A 17,337-nucleotide genomic window follows, 5' to 3' on the forward strand; every position below is an offset into this window, starting at 1 on the left:
AAATAACCAAAAGCTGTTGAAATGGCAGCCAATAGGTGGTTTGACTTGGACCTGGTACATATGAAGGTACGTGGAAACAACCAGATGGAAGAAACTAGTTGATGTTGCCAGCAAATTCTGCTGCATGCTCCACATTAGGGGTTAGAAGCTCATGTATACATGGGCCAAAAAAAACTCCCTACCACGAAGAATGAGCAGCCAACTAGACCTTCAGAACCCTCAGCAAGGTTACAGAATCTGAATAAACATAAAAATATTTCACTGACCTCCACGTAATCCTACGAGAATGTCCATTACATTTGTCTGTACAAAATAGAGAGAGCCTGGACCACTGTTTGGAATAACCCATAAATATTGTTTCTATTTACCTCTTGCATCCCCCTCTGTAAACTCTATTTGTCCTGGATCTGATTCTAAAAACCTGCTCCTTCCTAACTATTCCAAGCATCCGGAGTCCTGGCAGTTTAACTCTGTCAGCACCATCATTTCGCCAGTTATGGAAATACTGAAGGCACCCCACCTACAAGGAATAGTCACAAGGGAGCCAAGTATACTATAATAATCCTGTTGTTGAACTAATTGACTACAGATAATAAAAGCACGACTACTCTGGTCTAATATCTAACCTTCCTTCGCTGTAAGGTCTTGAAAGATTAGGCCTCTCACCAACTACAAACTGAAAGCTAACAACATACTCAACATCTGCCAGCCAGGTTGCAGACTCATCAAGAGCATAGAAATTACCCTTTCTGACATCAATGAGCATTTCTTGATGACCCGGAAAGTGAAGAATACGATGTTTTAACACTACTCAATTTGTCAACCGTATAAGCCACAATGGACCAATCATTTTTTTCTTGAGATGTTGCAGGAACTTGCTGGATTCTCAAGGATTCCACTGCGGCTGATCTGGTTATTTATATTAGAAGAAAAGCAACAGATTAAAATAACACCGTCATTGGTATTTTATATTACTTAGGTGCAGCCTCTGCCTGAAGCAATCACACATCTGCTGTGTGGTTACAAATGGGAAGACACATCTCTGATTTAAACGCGATTTGATTAGCCTGTCTCGGATGCATAGTTATTTGTACATAGAGTGCTCTAATGCCATAAATATCTTCTTAGTGCTAACTTTCCCACGTTTCCCACATAATAAATCATATACAGCTGTGGTGCTAAAGTCATGTCTTCACTTCCTTCCTTCCTTCCTTCGTAAATGGGAGGTGATCATCAAATGCTGTTAATGTAGTCATAACTGTATTCTACAAAATTCCCGTGTACACTGGGAAAGGCCGTACCCCCTACATAAGCACAATGTATTCCGAGAGTTCTATATCATTTGGCGTCCGATTGGAGAAGATGCTTTATGGGCACATGCTGCTTTCTTAAGCTCTCTATTAAAAAGCAGACATTTCTTCTACTATTAACCAGCTTTAAATCAGTCTGTTTTGCCCATTGGATCCAAAACCAAGATCTGGGGTTCAGGATGCTGAATTACAACAATGCCTAAAAAACATGACTCTAACCCCTAACCCACGCAGAAAATGGAAAATACAGGAATCTTCTCTGAGCTACACCTCTTCTTTTCACAACAAATCACAGACATTGTGACAAACAACTTCCAATTTGTTACATTGAGAACAGCCCATCTGCTCCCAAGAAGCAAAAGGGCTCTGGTTCTCTCCTGGCTGCACTACTGCAAAATTGGCTCGCTAAGGTGGCTAAGTTAAAAAAACAAAAGACTGAAGAATCAGGTGGATAGATTGTGTTTTAACTTGAAGAATCAGGAATACATCACAACATTGTTTGAAGAGTTTCATTGGCTCTTCATAGAGAACATATTACATCTTAAAACAATATGCACTCTTTATAAAGCCTGCAGAGGAAACTGACCACCATATCAACAGAAATTTGGTCCCCACTACATTTGGCCATAATCACCATATAAGTAATTCTAAATTGACTATCAAATCAACAGCAATGAGATTACTCCATCCTCCATCCAAGTTCTAAGGACCACCAACTACACGTAGGAGCCAGCAACACTCTCAAAGGCCACGGCCCAATGCCATGGTGGATCTCCAGTTTGATGAGCTGCATTACTGGTGCCCTTGTGTATGAGAGTATAATTCACCTGGGCCTGGCACACAGCAGATATGTGTGCTGCTGAAGTGAAATGCTAGATCTTTACAAAAATGCAAACTAATAAATATGAGCTGCACTTTGTATCATTTCTGAATGCAGAATTCTTTGTATGATTTGCGAATACAGGATTCAGGTCCTGCATATTCCTTGCAGCCATTGACAGCTCAGCACTCAAATGCATTTTCTGCATAACTGTTCTATTACTTTTCTGCAAATTATATTTAACTTAAATTATGTGAGATAGTTCTACCTTACTAATTTCACAAAAACGAAAGTGGGTTTCTGTGGTGTTGGATTCACTGAACAATTAGGAAAACTGCAGCCCTTCAGTGGTTTTATTTATATGTAAAGACTAAATTATATAAAACAAATACAATATCACCCAATAGTGCAACAATGAACAGTAGCATAAGATGCTTAATTATCTTACTTGAAGTTTATTGAATAGAAGAGCGTTTCCTCTAAAATAAATACAATAGTTAATTAAACAGACTATGGGATATTACTTACCTGGAGAAAAGATGGAGGGGGTTTGGAACGAGGAGCTACTTTGATTGAAAAGCCATCTTATGCTCAGCCTAAGAAGGGCAGACTTGGAAATAGGAAAATCAAATGAGCTAGCTCAAAAAATACTCAATTCAATTGGGATAGTTTAGAGTGGGCTTTCCTGCCAATCCAGCCATTTGAATAATAACATATGGACAACATCTCTTCGGGCACTTTTTTCATGAGATTTAGGCCCCAGAGACCTGAAATCTCACACAATGCACAAGAGTATAATGCAATTTGATCTAAGAATAAGCGGTAAAATAGAGGCAGACGGTTTTTGCGCATATTGGTACTAGTTTTGCAGCCTCAGTCACAGTGGATGCTGACTGGTGGAAGCAGTCATTACTCTGTGGATGTGAAGGTATTAAACCAATCAGAGCATCCTTTTTAGGATTGCACATGTTGATAGGGTTTCATCCGTAACATATATTTCTTCATAGGGAAGCCTGAGTGAATGGACCTGTGATCTGTGTGTGCGCAGTCAATGGCTGACAGTACTGTCAGACAGGAAAAACTCACACAAGGTGTGATAGCTGCAGGAGTTCAACCAACATGTTTTTTTTTTACCTCAGGCAATTCCCTACTTGGGCTTGGAAATCCCTAGCAAGAGACTAATCTTTTTCGAAGAGAAAGCCTCACCCACATCATGTGGCATGCTTCATCATAGGCAACCTCTGTCCACCCTGGTAGGATAGTACCACCAGGGCGGACTTAACCTCGAGAAAAAAGGGGCGGGAGTTCTTAGATAAAGTTCCACATGCACAGTGAGGGATCCAGACAACTAAATTACCTAGAGGTTCCCAGGTTATAACCTATATTATTGGAGCCTCTGGGACATATCAAATCAATACTGGGCTCAATGGTTTAATCCATCCACGTTACGCCGGCATGTTTCTGCCCTTGTTAATTGGCTGTTCAGGTCACAGGCAATCATCATGGCCAAGGATCCCTAATGGACAGGCCTATTCACCGTTCAAAGATACAGTGTATAACCAATACACACAAGGTGAGTCCTATCCTGTCTATTTTTAGTTGCTCCTAAAAGAATTGGAGACAAATAATAGAAATATTTATAAAAAAAGATTGGCACTGCTAATAATTCTCACGTGCAAAGACCTAACATCTGATAGTGGAAAACTAGAGACACTACACTGCACACCATACAAAAGCACACATGTTAAGTGAAATATACACATGCAAGTGGAGATCAATGTCCTATCCTAATTTAGGGGATGCTATCGTCCTGGTCTGAGAGGAGACAATGTCCTCTGTAGTCACACACTAATTAAAATAAGTTTTCTTTTGTTTATGACACAGGTTAAAACATATTGGAAGATACCATTGCCAGGCTTCAAAAAATCTTAAAATGTTACTAGATATGCTGGACTAGTGACTTAAATAATCTACTTGACCTAATTAAAATGCTATAGACCCATAAACTGGTTTCAAATTATGTGATCCTAGGCAAATAGTTTCATTCACTGAGCCACCATTTTCTTCCTTATCACATATGAGAGCATCTTCAAATACACAAGTTCAGCATGTCTGCTGTAAAAAACACTTTTGTTTGATTTATTAGACTAAACCTTTGCTACATATATAACACAAATCTAGCCACATATAGGATACTCATGGCAGCTTACTTGCCTATTACTTCATTAACAACATTTTCATCAGGGCGGGGCAGGAATATTTTTCACATCATGTTTAAAAGCTATCACTCACCTTACATACATACCTGAACCATGAAGTAGTAGGACACCTACTTGCAGCCAGCAGATTTTCTATTGAAATGGCCACAAAATTTCCCACTGATGTGGTTTTACTGATACAACTATATTGTGTAGAAAAATGTTTTGAACTCGAGTTTCTGCAAATATTTTTCATTTCCGAATCAGAAAGTAAAATGTGCTTTCATAATTCTGGATATCTTTTGAAATATTTGTACTATTCATTTACAAGCTGTTTAAATGTTGTGTATTAGAAAAAAAACTTGACATCTTACAGCCTTTTGTTTCACAATGATTGTCAGACTGCACATTTGACAAAATTCTCTAGCTGTAATAAGAGAAAGAAAAGTAAACACAATGTCCAGGATAAGATAAGCAGCAATTAGTAAAAATACAAACAGACATTTGACCTCTGTCCTTGCACAGACAGCAAATGTGTCAAGATAAAAACAAGATTTAAAGGTGTCTTTATTGTTCATTCAGTTTCTGAATTAACAGAACACCTGTTCCATTCCAGCTTAAGTTCATTCGCCAGAACAGACGAGTAGGTCCTATGAATAGCTCGACCTGATAAAATTGACTCGCCATAGGGAGTGGGCGAGTAGATTTTTCAAGGCCTGATTACTATCCACTCCTAGCCAGTTTTACCTAAATTTGGGTATGGATGCCGTTCCAAGTGATGCCCAATGTTACAAGACTTAAAGGCCTAGAACTGTGCACTCTCTGATCTTACTCTGATCAACTCAGACAAAAAAGGAACATAATCTAATACAAATAGACCACTAGGTCCAAATTATTAGAAAATGTCAGTTATCTAAAGGTGTAGCATAAACAACATTACTGTGTAATCTAGTGGGCAGAAACATCATTACTGTGTAATCTAGTGGGCTTCCCTAGATGATTGAAAAGTGCTCACTGCTTCTTATAAGGATAATAATCATTGATGACAGTGGGAAAATGCTGTCAACTCTTTTGGTCACAGCTTCATTAGTGAAAGTGGAATCCTTAATCAGAAAATAATAAAACTTATGGTACTCCCTTCAAGATGCATATGGTCACACTGCGTTTATGCATCCCCATCCTTGGACCCCACTTACTTCGTCAAGAGGTCTATTGTGCCTGACACACGTCCATGCTACTCAACCAGTGCTGATACAGCTGTAGAGGAGACCGGCATGCTAGTCCCGGTGGATGAAGTCAGGACACACATTGCATCTTTGTCCAGGGAGGGTGATGCTATAGGAATCATGGGCTTATAGTCCCTCCCATAACATTGTTTAAAGGCTCCGTACAGACGTGCTTTTTTAATTTGATTCTTGTTGGAAACAGAACATGTAGGAAAACAGTGAGAGTACCACTAAACTTGGGCAAGCCTGTTGATACACTTTATCACAGAAGTCACTATGTAATTGTTTTTCTACACCTTTTTAATCTCGTGGGACCAAAACCGAGAAGCACAATTAAAAGGGGAAAAAAAAGGAAGTGGTTCCACCCACCGTATGTAATCCCAAGTAAAGAAGTTCATTGATTAGCTTTTATTTACACAGTAAAAAGGAGTAGCTGGTGCTTCAAGCCGTCTACAAAATATGGATACAGGTAAAAAAATATTTGAAGCTTGGTAAACTTAATTTTTATACACCCACCTCATCTTTAGCACTACCTCCCCTTATCTTTTCCGATAATGTTATGGCTAGATGGAGGTGGAAAGGACTTATGACTTTGGGGGATTTAATTGACTTCAGTGGTATCAAAACTTATTCCTCGTTAGTATCTGAATATGAACTCCCCAAAACTGATTTTTTCAAATATCTACAAATTCGTGACTATTGACAAAAGAGAGGAGATGTATTGAATTTGGCTTAAAAAGTGTCTTGCTGGAGACAATCAGGTAGCCTGGGAGGATTGGTATCTTATACCAGAATCTTATGGAACTGTAAGGGGATGATCTCGAAATACGGAATCTCAAATGGAATAATTGATTAAATTAGGCAGGGAATGTTCTACAGCAGTCAATCGCACTCTCAGAAAAGCTTTTGGTTTCCTCTAGTCTTAAGACGCAACATTATAAAACTATTTTTAATTTGTATTATACTCCTGCCAAAATTGCACGGTGGGGATCCCAAAAAGAAGGTAAATGCACGCGCCGTGGGACAGACTAAGCTGATAGCTTGCATATGTTTTTTGAATGCCCAGACTTGAGACAATTTATAAATAAGATGGAGATTTTTTTGACAGAGCCGACGGGTGCGGATTGGGATTACATCTACTGGGATGATGTTGGGAGTACCGGAAGAATCATTAGCCACACTGGGAATGTACGAATTTAGGTATTTTATATTCATAGCTGTAGCGGTGGCTAGATTATGTATAGCGTCACTATGGAGGTAGAAAGAGCCACCATCTTTTGAAATGTGGAGGGGCAGACTTTATTCCATATGTAACCTAGAAAATAGCCTTTGCGCTCTCAAGGAACCTCAGAAACGCAGGTAAGGTATTAAGATATAGGGGGCGTTAGTAGAGTACCCGCAATAAGTCCTATCTTTCCTAGCCCACATGTTAACATGCCCTGATTTATATTTGATTTCTTCCTCTGTTCTCCTTTTTTTAAAAATATTATAATTACATGGATGTTTGGTCTCTGACATGGTTTATATTTTTGTGAAATATGTTAAAAGTATAGGATGACGAAAAGTATGTATTGAACCCTCACATTATACTTTGTTTTTCTGTTTCAATGACCCTAATATAAATGTATGTTGATTTTATTGGGCAAGTAAAAAATATTTTTAAAAAAATTTTGCTCAGCGAAAAAAAACCCAAACAAGAAGTAGCCACGAAAATCCAAACTCACTTAACACATATTTGGGATATACCAAACCTCAATGCTGATTACATGTGTGCACCATGAAAATAAGGTTAACTTTTTTTTATGGACCAGTCAGTACTCGGAAGAGATTCTTTGCCAAAAGAAAGTACAATACCCACGTTCTCAGGCTTAGAAATTTCCCATCTAGGAAGATCCATATGTGGGGCTAGCGCTCCCACCTGTTGTATTTCTGGTAATTGGTCCTTCTCGGAAAAAGGCGGTATTGGAAGGGAGAAAAAATTTTTTTACGATGTAATTGGGAGTTTAAAAGGCCTCAGGGAACTGCACCATTCAGTCCGTGAACAAAGGGGACTGTATAGCCATTTCTGTTCAAAAGCCAGAAGCAGTTTTTTCATGTCTTTTCGTGAGGGTTTTAATTTTTCAATGACATACCACTCCATGTCTCTCTCAGTGTGTCCTTTTTCAATATAATGTGTAGTCAATCTAGTTGCATCACATTTGCACCTAATGGTGCTGCAGTGTTCTGTTATTCTTATTCACACACTTCTTGTTGTCATGCTCATATGCACAAGGTTGCAGGGGCATATAATGACAGAAATCACATTCATCGAATTTAAGTTTTCACAGAGTTTTGAAGCCCATGTTGATCTCCGTTACTCTCTTCGTGAAAGGGCATACCCTGCAATTTCCACAAATAGAATCACTTACTGGGAATGGTTGGTTCCAGAAGGTGGAATAACTGATCTTTTTCTCTGGTTGTCTAAGATGGGTGTGTACCAAGATGGCTTTTATATTTCTAGCTCTTTTAAATGAGTACATGTGTTTACTGAAGTTGAGGCCTCGTGATTGTAAGATCCCCCAGTTCTTGCTAATGATTTTTTGTAGTCTGTTTGATAGGGAACTAAAGATAGTAACACAGATGAGTTTATCCTGGGCACCTCTTTCATAACTAGTTAAGAATTGGTCTCTGTTGTTTTTAAAAGACCTCTTATTTGCCTTCTCAATCAAATGTGGTGGATATTTTTCTTAGACAATTTGTTACAGAGTTTTTTTAGCATGAGACTTACAGTCATTAGTTTCTAAACAATTCTGACTTAGTCGTAGGAACTGTTGTACGGGTAAGTTCCTCTCAAGGAACGAGGATGGAAGTTCTCAAATTGGAGAAGGTTATTCATAGCAGTTTATAGAATAATTCTATTTTGAGTTTCTCTTCTCCTGCACTGATCAGGAGATCAAGGAAAGCTAGCTCAGTCTCACCAATTGTGATAGAAAATCTTAGTAAAGGGTCAAGCGCATTCAGCCAATGTGAGAAAGTTAGAACTTCTTCCTTACTCCCTTCTCGGATCAACAGGACATCATCAATGTAACGTTTCCACAGACTTACGCTATTCCTGGATGGGTTAGAGTGATGGAGAACATTTCTGATTCAAAAGCATGGACATATAGGCAAGATAGACTTGGGTGAAAGTGCTCCCCATAGTAGTTCAAGCATTTGAAGGAAGAACTCTCCTTCATATTCAAAGAATGTGCATGTCAGTGCCAAGTGCACATGGTCTAGTAAAAATTATCGTGTTGTAATAGGCCCCCAAGCTGTTTCCCTCTAGACTTTATTAATCAAGAGTGGTCTCCTGTGGAATGCTCGTGTACAGGTATTGTACATCTAGACTGATTAGTATTTATTTCTCTATATCGAAAGACATATCTTTCAATATATTGAGAACATCCTTGGTGTCTTCAAGGAAAGTGGGCATTTCTTTGACCAGTGGTATGAAAAAAACATCAAAAAATAGTGAGAGAGGTTTGAGAATGGAACCTATCCCAGACAGAATTGGCTTCTGAGGTGGAAAAATGTGTTCTTATGTACATTAAGAAGTATATAAAAGCAGTGAGTTCTTGGTTCCTTCTGAATGAGGAACTCCGATTCATGTTTAGTGATCCAACCGTTGTCGAGCCCATTTGCTACCAAAAAAAGCTATCTCGTCCTGTATTTCAGGGGTGGGGTCTTTTGATAGATGTTTGCAGTTGCGGGCATCATTAAGAAGTTTCAGACATTTATTGTTTTACATACTCTTTGATAAGATCACATTAGTACCACCTTTGTAAGCATACTTAATAACTATAGAATCATCCGCTGCCAAATCAGCGAATGCTTTTATCTCATCCTTTGTAGTATTGCAGAAGGGAATCAATCTTGTGGTTCACCGCCTTCTCGAATGGCAATTACTCCGATGGCATTTCGAAAGTAAGAGGATTAAAAGAGGATTTTGGTCGTAGTCCTGTTCTTCAGGAGAAGTTTCATTAAAGAAAACCTTTAGTCTAACCTTATGTAAAATTCAGCTGTTTCCAATTTCAATTTGAAGATGTTTTCCTTGGGAGTGGGCACACAACCAAGGTCTTTATTTAGTACTCTGTTCTCTATCTCTGTCAGGGTCCTTTCATTATAATTAATTGTGATATCCTGATAAGATTTCATACCTTCCACATGTAGCACTGGATCCATATGGGTCAAAATGAAAGCATGGGGAATCCCCCCCTAAATTATTAGAAGCAATTATCAACCTATACTCACTAACTTGGGTTTAGATTTAAAAAAGGGGATGGCCGGAGTCTAACTAAGAAATTTCCAACTACAAATGGGCTAAATCAAGGATACGTTCTGGCGCCCTGTCTTTTCAACATCTATACTGCTGATTTAGAAAGCAACCTCAGTCTCATCCAGGGAGACCCTCCCAAATTGGGAAAGACATCAATAGCAAGTTTGCAATATGCGGACGATATTGTGTTACTCTCCCAAACTCCACTTGGTCTGCAGCGCCTGATCTCACAACTAGCAATATACATTTCGAAAGAACAACTGATAATCAATCTAAAAAAATCTAACGTCTTATTTTTTTCCAGCACTCATAAAAAATGCCCCAAATTAATCTGGAGGATAAATTCAAGCATCTTATCGCAGGTGTAAGTATACAAATACCTGGGGGTTCTCTTAGATTGCCATTTAAGTTTCAAGCAATACCTAGAACACGCTCAAACAAAAATCAAACAATTATTATTTGCTTTCAAAACTTTACAGAAAAACCTAAGTGGCGGCTCAACAAACCATCTCCTAAAGGTAGTGGCTGCAATATTTCTGCCAGCGATAACATACGGCTCGGAAATGCTGAATACCAAGGACTCCCAAATGCTAAATCTAGCCCAGTCCAGATTATTTAAAAAACAATTTTTAATCCTGCGGCATATCTCTCAGGCGCAGATTCGTCTGGAATATGGACTAACGAACCAGATACAGGCCAGACAAAGAGTCCTGGCCAAATATTACTTGCGAATGAGGGCAGCCAAAGACAACACACTAGCTCACCATTGCTGGGAGGAGGTTGAAATTACAATCAAGGCACAAAAACTCTATATGCCATATTTTAAAACAAGCGCTTCTAATGCTAAATCTGGAGTAAGTTTGGCAAACACCTATGTCATACCCTGATTTTAAAAACATCACAAATAAATCTACAAAAAAAATATAGTTACAAACCAATAAAGCCTTACTTGCCGCCAAAAGTCACACATGGTCGGTGATGCCAACTTACAAGCAAATAAAACCACAACCCTACCTGCAAGAATGCTTCAGAGACCATTACAAGCGAAAATTAACCTTACGGAGATTGGGTTCTTTTTCAAATAAAGATCTTACTCCAAAATGGCTACAGACTTAGCCAGAGTCACTATTTCATCTATTATGCATCTGCCCGGCATTACATAATTTAAGGACTTCGCTCTTAAGGCCAATCTTATGAGAAACTCAAATCTGGACTTGCAGAGCGGCCGCCATAAAATGCCTCCGTGGTTCCTCAGTCCAACTGTCTTGCAAGACTGTCAAATTCTTGTCACTAGCAGCACAAGAATCAGGAAAAAAAGAGACAGTACAAGAACTTGGAAAGAAAGAAACACCAAAACAGGAATCTTGGAAGAAGACCATAAAGTAGCCGGCCTAAGTCTTTTTTAGATTTTTTTTGTACTCTCTTTCTTTCAAAGCTCTTTTTTACGACAAGTTTTAGGCATAAATACGCTCACACCAGTAAATGTTCCGGGATAGAAAGCCATAGTGACTTAAGAAACTGGAAAGAAGATAATTAGTAGCAGGTTTGCACTTTTCTCCGTCCCCATTTTTAGTTGGCATTAGCACTTTACTTACAAGGGAAAGCACGGACATGTTTAAATTGCTGTTATAATAATCTGTAGTACCTCGGCTTATGAAACTGGAAAGAAGGTTATCCGTAGAATTTTTTTCACTTTTCTCCTTCCTCATTTTTCGTTGGCATTAGCACTTTACTTACAATGGAAAGCACGGACATGTTTACATTGCTGTTATAATAATCTGTTGTACCATGGTTCCATACCACGTTAGGGTTACAACAACTAAAAATGTTTTATTGCAATTTGTATTCAGTATCTGAATTATGATGTTTTCATCATGGTGGTATGTTCCACTCTTTTTATGATTTTAAAAAATCAAAGTATTATTATCACTTATTCATCCACCGCTAGTTTTTTGTCCTCTTTACTTTAGTGAGACAGCAATTGGTAGTGATGGGGATATTCTCTCCCTCTGTATTTTATGTAGTAGCAAGCACGAGGACTTTTCGTTTTTTCCCCTCTCAGAGTGAGCTCCTCTTCCTACTCCTATAAACCAGCATACACCAAAGATTGTTTTTTCATTTCATCTACTTCCTATAGGTTGCTGCTGCTACTTCAAAGTTTTGCTGGATACACGGAGAGTCTTACAAGAGAGGAGGCAGTTCCCTCTTCTCGAGTAGTGGGTCCCAGCATGTCCATCGGTTTGGCAGCCAGGAAGTACTGGAGCAGCATGCAGAAGCTTGGGGTCCTCTACCAACAGGCAATAAGCGAGGTAAAAACCAATAGCTTGATTAGGCTTAGAAGGCAGACTTTGTCTGATTGCTTTCTCTCCACTTCATCTGGTTGTCACACTGCTTCTCTCCAGCGTACTTCACCTGGTTACAGACCATCATCACTTACCCGCCCACCTGATGTTAGGTTTATTTCTCTCTTTCTAGCCTGCTGCCAGATCACTTCATAACCCCCCTTTTTCTGCCTTCTGCTTGCTCTCCACCTGCCTCTCATGGTGGTAGACCACTGTCTTCTATCCTTCTAGTGCCATACTACTACTTTTCTGCATGTTACATCTGGAGTACTTTATCTACTCTCACTCAACATGGAGTCACGCTATGTACTCCCTTCTCTACTTGGTTATCAAGCATATTTCTCCTCATACATCAAAATGCCAAACTGCTTTTTCCCCACCAGCCTGCTGCCAAAGCTTTTTTTCCCCATTCTCGCTCCTGTCTCATTTGACTTGTTTCCCAAACCTGAAAGGTGTTGAATCTTATCGCATCACCCCACCTCTAACTAGCCTGTTTTCTCCCTATCATTCCCACTGCCACCTGCCTTTACCGATCATTAAATGTTTGCTGAACTGCACCCACACAATACGCCAGGTTTTAGATTGCTTTCTATATTGTTTTATCTGACTCAACTTCATCCTATACTCATTGATCCCTTTTCCTTCTGGGGCCAGACTGCTTACTCCTGTCCCCCCTGTGTGTCAGACTGATTTAACCCCATTGCCCCATATACCGAACTGTGTATTTTTCTCTCCACTTAGTGACACATTCCTTTCGCACTCACTGCTAGGTGCAAGTCTATCTTTTCTCCACTAAATCCACTTATTTTCTCTGTGTCTTTACCTAGCCCCATTTGCTGCCAGGCTGATTGCATCTCACCCCCATCTTTTGCCAGACAGATTTTTCACTACCACAGCATGTACCAGTGTACCAGACTCTGTTTTACCCACAATGCCTGGATTTAGCTTTCATTCTTATGTCCCCAGCTCTACAATAGGTGTGAAGTGAGTTTTTCTCTGTTTGGAACTTTGTCAACATTTTTGTTAGTAGAAATTCTTGCAGGTCTATTATAGTTCTTTACTTTTAGCATTCTGTATGTGTTTTTGTGGTCTATGTTTCTAATTGACGTGAACCCATGCAAGGTTCCTGTCTCCCTACCACATCTGGTGCCCCACTGATTTCTTTCTAACCACAATCAGTGTCAGACTGCTCTCACCACACTATAAGGGGTGCCTGAATGCTCTGTCCCTCTGCCTTCTTCCTTTACCGCATACCGGCAAACAATTTTTCCATCTCCTGCTTTGTGTTGTATTATAACACCCCACCTACTCCACCAGTATGCCAAACTGCTTTCTCTGTGCCACACCTTGGTGCCGGAGTGCTTTACAGTATCCCATCTGTAGCAGTCAGTTTCCTCCTCTTTTTCCCATTCCAGTGGGAACCAGACTTACTTTGTCCCCCTTCAATTATATCAAACCTCTTCTTCACAGCCTGTGCCATTAGGCCCTTAGCTGTCCTTTCCCAAACCAGACCTAGATGCCAGACCCCTTTCTCCCTACTCCAACAGGTGCAGAGCCAGAGTTCCTTCGTGCCACACATTTTCGTCATACCTCATCCAGTGTCGAGCTACGTTCAGGTGGCAGATGGTTGTTCCAGTGCCAAAGTGGCCATCGGTCTAGCTGCATGATGTCAAACTGCTTTCCCCTGCTCATTTGGTTCCAGAATACCCTTAAAAAACAACAGAACAGTGTTAAATTAGAAGTAGTATTTTGACAGTAGTGAAGAAATAATAGATGGAATCAGAAAACGTCTTCAAAGTTGTAATGAAGAGCCATAATATCTTACACTCTCTTTGAAAAAGTGTTTCTACACTTCCAAGGATCTTTTAGATGTTATAGAGGTGTGTATTTTTTAACCACCTGATAAAACTGCGAAGACTTTGCGTCTCTGCAACAAAATTGGGGTAGTTTCATTTTGGTACCTATGTGGCGGAGAACTCAGGAACAAAATAAAAAAAATAGTTTCATCTTTTCAAAGTGCTCACGGATTCTCCCCAAGAAGCAAGGAGATTTTGAATATAATTGTTGAAGATAGGCTTGTATGCTCACAGAAGTTATTATCTAATTGATAAGGAAACACTACATCAAATTTGCCCGTTATCGTTTTGTTGAGGACTGTATTGCCCTTAGAACTAGCAGGTGCTTAGGAAAGCTACTGTAAAATGACAGTAGGATAGAGCCTTTCTTGCCACGAGGGGTGACTGCACTTGCTGCTCATGGGGATCCACGTGCAAGATTAGTTGACCAGGAATGGAGAACCAGGACCATTCCTATGATGTCAGGTGCTGCATGAATCACGCAGACTAGTGTTACTTTCTCATAGATGGCAGAGGTGAACTCTGCTGCACTGTTTCTCACTATTGTAGCGGCTCTGCAGCATCAAATCTCTAGGATTCTCTTAGTCTAAGTTATGCCATGGGGTCTGTTCCCTTCGTATGAATGTGGCACAATTGCATGCCTGCTTAGTCTGTTATCTTTGGCTGTGCATTAGCATACATGAGCAGTCCGGGTTGTGCTGGAGTGATGGCATTTATATCTGAGGTAGGGTACTTTATGTTGTTTACAAAAGGAAGGGAGAATTAGGGTAGGGCAGTTACCACTCATTCGGGAGTGGAAGGTCCAGCTACAGCAATTGCCCTTGAAATATATGTGATACAACAGTAGTTGTGCTGTTCCTCAGAAACAAGGGAATGTACAGGTCGTGCCGGTGTGAAAAGGATGTTGTAGGGTCTCAACAGACCTACAGTTGGGCATCCATAGTGTTGGATGTAATGCCCTCACACACCCTTGCAGGTGTCATGCTTCATCATCTGGGCCGCTCCTCGTTGGGTCGGCGGTGCAATACCCAACGGGCAAAACCTCAAAGAGGGGCACTTTAGCGGCGATCTTTTATCCAACTGCCGTATGATGAAGTGCGGGTGTAGGGCCAGAATAGCGTAGACTAGGTATGTGGGTTTAAAATAGGTCTAGGAGTACCAGGATCAAGTTTATTCTTGGGGTCCCCTGCTCTAATTAAAAATGAATAACTAACCCGAACTCGTTGGGATATTATGTTCCCTATCTCGAGTCTAGGTTCAGTATGTGTTCTGGCTGGTCGAAATGTTTCTCGCCGCTGTCTAGTGACTGGCGATTCTTCAGGACCCAGAAAATCAAGTAATATTCTTCATAAGTTACAGTCTACGTCTGTAAGATCTATGTTAGGATCTAGTGTTGCGTATTTTTATATATACAGTTAAAGAAAGTGTTGCTCAGTGTGTGTACCTGTGTTGGGCGTCATCTACCTAAAGGTTAGAGATTCTAGGCAACAACAGTACCTGGCGGGATTAACATCGGATACAGACTTCCAGTATCTTGAAATTTGCTGTCCGTGTCTCCGGCCGTCAGTACCTACCTCACGCCGCCAGGTCCGGGTGTCGAAGCCTTGAACTTCACGGGGTTGGTGGGTCTTGACTCCCACATGCCCGGATACGGTTAGTCAATAACCTCCCTTTGACTTAGCATGAGCTGTTTTGACAAAATGCGTGAAGCCAGTGTTTGATGCGTTCGCCGGGAGGAATACAAAAACAGGGACTGCGACTGCTGTACTTGGAACTCCTTTCACAGGTAGTACGAATAAATCTGCTCCCGCCGTCTGACCCTAAAAACTGAGTCAGATGGCGGAAGCAGATTTTTTGCAGTCTGGACTTAGCCATATCCAAATTAGTCTCAACCCTGAAAACCCTCACCCCCCCTCCCACGGGAACAGTCCAGCCCAAACTGCCAGGTCAGGTGCCCCCTGGACCAGAAACAAGCATTTTGGGACTGGTGTCCTGGTATCACCCTTCATCAGCCAAGCTAGCTTGAATCCAGTGATCCAGTGAGCACGGGAACCATGTCTGGGCATCATCTATCAAGCTCGGCTCTTCTCTTCCTCGGGGCTGTGATGAGAGTCCTATTCCCGGCCCCACTGAACAACACCAGCGCTCCGAGATAAAACACTAACAACTAAGGTGATACAGCGGGGCGCGGGAAAAGGAAGGGAACAGCAGGGAGGGAGATCTGTAACGACAAAGAACACGCTATTAGAACACCCTACCTCCCTGACCTACAACAGTGTTCTACTTTTCTCAACCCACAACCCTTCTACTGCTCTCCCCCACTCTTTACCTGTAAAGGAAAATACACAATGCCTTAATCCAATGGAGACAGGGGTAGGGTAGGGTGTGCAGAACTGTGCCCAACTGTGAAAACAAATATAAGCAAGATTCAATTCTCTCCGGTTCAGAGTGTATGAACAAACTTGCGTTGTGCTCTATAGTGGTTACACACCTACCCTGAACAATGCTTGTAAAACATTACATGGGTGTTATCACAGTTCCCCTCTTTGGCGTTCACTACCCCTCCTGCCTCCTGTTTAGAATGGGATAAAGAAAACAAGTATGAACACTGCCCAATAACAGGACAATCTTTGCAGCTGCTTCACAGAGTTAACTCACTCTGTAACTCTCTCTTCTTTAGTTAGCGCTCCCCACATGTAGAAGTGATAATGCCATGTGAGGACTTACAATAACGAGGCTCAATGGAGTTCCGGTGAGTCCTATCGTTACTGTGCCTGAATGCACGTATTTACAATATATGTACAAAGTTATTAGGGGGTCTCAGTATGGCTCAAACAAGCTGATGGCCTTATTTCCAAAACGACCACACATCAATCCCCTAGACGAAAACAATGTCTTTGAAGTCCGTGGACTTCCGAGTGTCACTCCTCCGAGTGAAACTCCAGGAACAAAACAGGCTGTGGGTGTGTCGTTGGGATCGAGACTACCAACGCCCCACACCGCACAGCACCTGATTACTCACGGTTCTGTTGCTCTAAGGAACCACAGCCGCTCATACCGCTCAGCCTCGGAATCCAGGAAAACGCCACCGCATAGACGGAATTATCGGCGTCTAACCGCCGTCCGACTCTGCCCTTTATTTCCCGGTATGCGCGCGCCGCTCACGTTCATGCGTGGTGTACGCACTGCATGCCGGGAAGTGTAGTTTGTGGCGGGCTGGTATCGTACTGCGCCTCGGAACATCGTCCTGCACCCCGGAACATGACAGTACACCCCCCCTCACAAAGGGGC

The 17,337-nt window shown here is 41.0% G+C and overlaps 1 protein-coding gene across 1 annotated transcript in view; it reads left to right on the forward strand.

Annotated features, from left to right (window-relative positions):
- Positions 1-17,337, forward strand: part of LOC144792295 (coiled-coil domain-containing protein 157-like) — a 218,081-nt gene that overhangs the window by 593 nt on the left and 200,151 nt on the right. The gene's annotated exons all lie outside the window — the stretch shown is intronic.

The sequence above is a fragment of the Lissotriton helveticus genome, chromosome 11, assembly GCF_964261635.1.
Source record: "Lissotriton helveticus chromosome 11, aLisHel1.1, whole genome shotgun sequence".
Lineage (NCBI taxonomy): Eukaryota > Metazoa > Chordata > Amphibia > Caudata > Salamandridae > Lissotriton > Lissotriton helveticus.